Raw genomic sequence first — 6,179 nt, 5'->3', positions numbered from 1 at the left:
AGCACACAGCACAGCACACAGCACTCTAATCACAGCACAGCACAGCACAACCACCCACAGCACTCTAATCACAGCACAGCACAGCACAACCACCCAGAGCACTCTAATCACAGCACATCACAGCACAGCACAGCACAACCACCCTGGAGCACTCTAATCACAGCACAGCACAGCACAACCACCCAGAGCACTCTAATCACAGCACAGCACAGCACACAGCAAAACCATTTGGAGCACTCTAATCACAGCACAGCAGCGCACAGCACAGCACAGCACACCCCCCGACAGCACTCTAGTCACAGCACAGCACCGCACAGCACAGCAATGCACAGCACAACTACCCGAAGCACACTAATAACAGCACAGCACCGCACAGCAAAGCACAGTACAGCACAGCACAGCACAACCACCTGAAGCACTCTAATCATAGCACAGCCCAGCATAGCACAACCACCCGAGGCACTCTAATCACAGTACTGCACAGCTCCGCACAACTACCCAGAGCAGTCTAGTCACAGCACAATACAGCACAGCAAATCAAAACCACTTGGAGAACTCTAATCACAACACAGCACAGCACAACCACCTGGAGCACTCTAATCACAGCCACACGGCACAGAACATCACAGCACAACCATTTGGAGCACTCTAATCACAGCACATCACATCACAGCACAGCACAGCACAGCACAACCACCCACAGCACTCTAATCATAGCACAGCAGCGCACAGCACCGCACAGCACAACCATCCAGAGCACTCTAATCACAGCACAGCAGCGCACAGCAGTGCACAGAACAGCACAAACAACTGGAGCACTCTAATCACAGTACTGCACAGCTCCGCACAACCACCCAGAGCGGTCTAATCACAGCACATTACAGCACAGCAAATCAAAACCACTTGGAGAACTCTAATCACAGCACAGCACAGCACAACCACCCGGAGCACTCTAATCACAGCACAACACAGCACAACCACCCAGGAGCACTCTAATCACAGCACAGCACAGCACAACCACCCACAGCACAGCACAACCATCCAGAGCACTCTAATCACAGCACAGCACACACAGCAGCGCACAGCACAGCACAAACAACTGGAGCACTCTAATCACAGCACATCACACAGCACAGCACAACCACTATACAACCACCCAGAGCACTCTAATCACAAAACAGAACAGAACAGCACAGCACAAACACCTGGAGCACTCTAATCACTGCACAGCACAAAACACCACAGCACAACCATTTGGAGCACTCTAATCACAGCACAGCACAGCACAACACAGCACAACCACAGAGCACTCTAATCACAACACAGCACAGCACAGCACAACCCAACCCGGAGCACTCTAATCACAGCACAGCACAGCAGGGCAGAACCACCCTGAGCACTCTAATCACAGCACAGCACAGCACAGCACAACCACACTGAGAACTCTAATCACAGCACAGCACAGCACAGCACAACCACCCGGGGCACTCTAATCACAGTACTGCACAGCTCTGCACAACCACCCAGAGCAGTCTAATCACAGCACTAAGTACAGCACAGCAGCACATGCCACACTGCTTCTAATTTATGCTCAAAGGAAATTGTAATTTTGAGTTTGACTACTTTACTAGTAACCATTATTATGGTGGAATCATTTGTTTACACACAATTTATCATTTCAATAGAAATGTGTTACAAACCATGCACGTATTGTTTTTATAGGTATTTAATGCATTGTGATAATTTATGTATTCATAGTTCCGGTTTTTGTGTGAACCTTGTTTGTGAAAGGTTCAAAGTGGGGATTTGTAAGATTTTAAGCTTTATATTAAATTGTAATTATTTATGTGTGTACTCCTTTGGATGGCAAGGGAGTGGTAAATCATTAAAGGCTCTCTCCCTGAGTAACTTTGCACACAGCCAAAAGGTCCTGTCTGTCAGGTTCTTTTTTGGTTCAAAGGACCATCTGTTTGCTAAGTATTGTTTTGGATTTTGAAATGACAGAAACCGGTTTTCACAACAGACAACTTGGGTTGGTGCTTTGCTAATTAAAATGCTGATTGTGATCACAGGTACAAGCCACAGGCAAGCCAGCTAAAGCTGCTTCTAATATACAAAGGCTTCGGCTTCCATGGAACACTGGACTACCCAGATCAATAAACACATGCACAGACTCGGTGACCACCACCTGACCATCGAAACGGGACCACATAGACAGTCCTGGCTGCCCAGAGACAGGATGCTATGAGAACACTGTGAACTGGGAGAAGTCGAGACAGAGTTGGACTTTCTCATAAACTACAATAAATAAGCAGAAAAAAGAGAGAGAGTGGCAGTCCTACTGAGGGAGTGACACACAGCCCCACTGGCTGCCCAGTATGTCTGTGCCTGTACAGCCTGAGAGAAACACAGACAGTAAACACTCTGCACAGGGGCACTGCCAGAAGGGAAGGAGGGGGGGTAGTTTGTTTATTTAAAAGATTTCATTTTTTTACATTCCTACCTCCTTAATTAATTATTCCTTTTAATTTATTTACTTGTATATTGATGTTCATAATGTTTATACAGTCAGCGCGCACATATCCAACCGTATAACATTTTGACTTCAGTGACAGTTAAACGATTGTGACATATCTGATTATTTCATTTTGGCCCAGTCCAACCCTTGTTAGTTTTTTCAGGAAACACAAAAAAGATACAATGTCAAAAATACACACCTGAAAGGACTGTTTTAAAATAAGTTGGCTTCCATTTAAATGTACTGTAGTTGGTTTTGTTGGTACAGTGCTATATTTTCAACAGAAGAAGTATTTTAATTCAGAATGATATGATTCTGGAAATTCAGCTTGGCAAAAGAGATGACTGTGGACACGTGGACTGTAATACAGTACATACTTTTAAATCCAGTACATATTGTAGCAGTATGTAAAATTCCCCATTAACGACCCAACAGCAAAATGAAATCAAAATGTTGCCCATGTACAGGATTGCGTAAAATGTAAAAGTCAATGCAAATTAGCAAAAAATTAAAAAACAACACTTTTACATTACCGTAACTTGTCTAGTTTGCTTTATTTTTGCTGCATTTTCGTCACATGAAATGATAACGGGGATTGATTTTATTCTTAAAACAGGGGCCGTAAAATGCGACTGCCGTGTATCTGGATAATGGATATTCGAGTGCTGACTGTATTGTGTACTGTACTCTTAATTGCTATGGTAAATTCACCAATGTTGAGAAGAGAGAAAGAGAGAGAGAGAGAGAGAGAGAGAGAGAGAGAGAGAGAGAGAGAGAGAGAGAGAGATTAATTGTGCTTTTTAAAACCTACAGTAAGGGTAGTGGTGCTATAGTTAAAACTGTAACCCAGGACAGAGAATCTAAATGTTCTGAATTACGCATGTAAAATAAAGGAGAAATCTGTGATAAATCTATCTGACTTCTGCTTCTTTGTCATCTGGAACTTGTGTAGTGATTTTTTTCAGACCCACCAGTCTGTCTAGAAAGTGACACACCAGTGCAAAGCCCTCAATTACAAACTAGCTTGGTTTGACTTGCTGGTCTCGTTTTATTTTTTTTTGTCTCAGTACATTTTCTGCTAATCTACTTCAGTGAGAAAAAATGATTTAAAAAAGTATCATTCTGTATTGTTAAAATATGGCAATTTGACCTACACTATGGTATCTCCCTTGATATTGTCAATCATTTTTCATGATGTGCCTGTTGACAGTATACAACAAAAACTAACATGATTTGTGTTTATATAAGATGTAATGATTTTAATGAAGACAGAAATTCAATAAGCATAAATGTGTCTATAATGTTACTTTATATAGTTTTGCATATCCCTTAAAACATGTAAACTGACAAACAAGTGCACTGTAAAATTAAAAGCAGTTTTATTTAACATTTGAAAACTACATTGAGATTAATATTGTATTAGTTAACATACCATTAAATCAAACCCACATATTTTCTAAGGGCTGCGCTCTGTTTTTGTACCCTTGTGGTAAAAATCTGACCTATGCTTTCTCTGAGGTGAACTCAGCATACACTGATTTGCTAGAGGAACATCTATACTCTCCATACTCTGTCTTGACACTCTTGCCCTGGGTAACAATAAACTCTACAGGGACTCTCACTGACACTTCTTTCCTGATGACATTCACATTTAGCTCTGTTTGTGGCAGGATCTTTGCTGGCATATTCAGGGTACTCGTTTCCTTTTGAGTTGTCGACTCAGTTTTCTCCTTTCCAATGGTGAAAGTGTTGGAAACTGATAGGCTGGCCTCCATGGAAACCCCAGGTACAACATCCATGGAAAACGTCGTCCCTGCAGTGATGGTGGTGGAGTTGCTAAAGTGCATGCTCTGGCTGACAGTTGATTCATACTCTTTGGAGGCACTTGTAGAAAAGGATTGCTCAGTGTCTGTTCGGTTCACCCCTGTAATCTCATCAATCTTGAGGTTTCTCTCATTCTCTTTAACCATCTGGTCCCACAGGATCTTAGCTTTAACCACAGGTCTGCCAGCCTTCAAAGGACGAACATGACTCACCCTGTCGTTGAATCCGAAATCATTGTAGTTAGCAACTCTTTCTCCCATCCTGGCCACAATCTGACGACCGTTACATTCTGTGTGCTCATACAGCACCCAGGCACCGCGGTTCACAATGTGGGAGGAAAACTCATCATTGAAGTGTGCAAATGTGAGGTTGGTTTCAGTGTTTAAAACCAGCTGACATCCTTGAAAATTGCAGTGCTGAAACAAAACGATTTCAGGGTTCTCAAGATCCTCTGTGATGATCTTTAGTGAGGAGAATGTATCATTTCCGTTATACTGGCATACTCCCCTTCCTCATAAACTCTCTGTTGGCCATCATAGTTGATGTGCTCATAAGCTATCCATGGCTGGCCGATTACCTTCAAGGATGAAATGCAGTCGTTAAAGCTTTCATTTATCAGATTGGGAACATCTCTGTAGAACTCTTTGCTGAGGCCCTGGAAATTGCAATGCTGATACACGACGATCCTGCTCATGGTGGGTGTTTTCAGTTTCTGTTGGAATGCACTTCTTGAGCACCGGCAAGTTGTAGTATACAGAACGGACTGAGCTGACAGTTTATATAAGCACACAGTTCACAGGGTTTGCGATACACCACTTTAAGGTGAAAGAAAGGACAGAATGTTTCATCACACCCTTAGGTTGAGTCAGAGTAGAAACTTTTTATGATTTTATGTAGAAACTATATATCCCATGTACATGCTTTACCCCAGAAGAATATACTGGTTACTGATAAAGTGACCTTTATTCTCCAGAGCTCTCTGTTGTTTGATGACTTCTGTTGGTGTGCGGACTTGTGATTACATGTCTGGGGCGATACCGTTTGAGTGCGTAGCGGGTGAACTGCCACAGGGGATAAAAGCCAGGGGAGTTTCTGTTTGGAGTGTGTGTTTTCTGTTTAGGGTGTGTGTTTTCAGTTTGGAAGGGTGTGTTCTTTTGTTTAGGAGTTTGCTTTTATGTTGGAGAGTTTTTTGTTTAGAATTAAAGGAAGACCTGGAACTGACTGTTTATTTTGATTATTTATTTTTGAACCTCTTTTTGTTGACCCTTGTGCCTGTTTGTTTGACTATTTTTGTTTAATAAAGAACTTTATTTTGCCTTTACTCTGTCTCTGAGCCTCAACACTCTGTCATCCTGTCGCAGCGATATACATCGGAGTGGTGTTAGTGTCTTAGGACAGTAGTTAAAATGACAAGCTCAAAGCCCCAGTCAGGAGTATGAGAGTACTTGACTGAAAAATGGGTAGACAGCAGGAAGAAGGCACTAGAAAAAGGCTGGCAACCAGACAGCCCAGATCACAAGCAAACCGAGTGGTTTCAAGAACAGAAAAAGGACAGACAAGAGTATGCTGTAGTAATCATGTTGCATAAGGCGGAGCGACTGGCAGCAGAATTAGAGGAAGTGAAAAGGGTGTTGGCTGAGAGCAAGCAAGCAGAACATGATCTTGATGGGAAATCATGGGGTGATTGGGCTATAGTGCGAAAAGTGCAAGAAATTGGGAAACTTATGTGAGTCTCCAAGGCAGAAGAAAAGGATGGAATAGATTGGGGTTATTTAAATTGGAAAGCCAGAGAATGGCAGGTAGAATAATATTTGGTTTCTAAAACCAAGAATTAAAT

General features: G+C 42.5%; 1 pseudogene; it reads right to left on the bottom strand.

The window, feature by feature from the left end:
- Positions 1-3,886: 3,886 nt before the first annotated feature.
- On the bottom strand, positions 3,887-5,185 carry LOC121308128 (annotated as a pseudogene).
- Between the last annotated feature and the right edge of the window lie 994 nt (positions 5,186-6,179).

Source organism: Polyodon spathula, unplaced genomic scaffold, assembly GCF_017654505.1.
Source record: "Polyodon spathula isolate WHYD16114869_AA unplaced genomic scaffold, ASM1765450v1 scaffolds_368, whole genome shotgun sequence".
In the NCBI taxonomy this organism is placed as follows: Eukaryota; Metazoa; Chordata; class Actinopteri; order Acipenseriformes; family Polyodontidae; genus Polyodon; species Polyodon spathula.
Note: the sequence above shows the minus strand (reverse complement) of the source record. Positions and strands in the feature narration are given on the sequence as shown.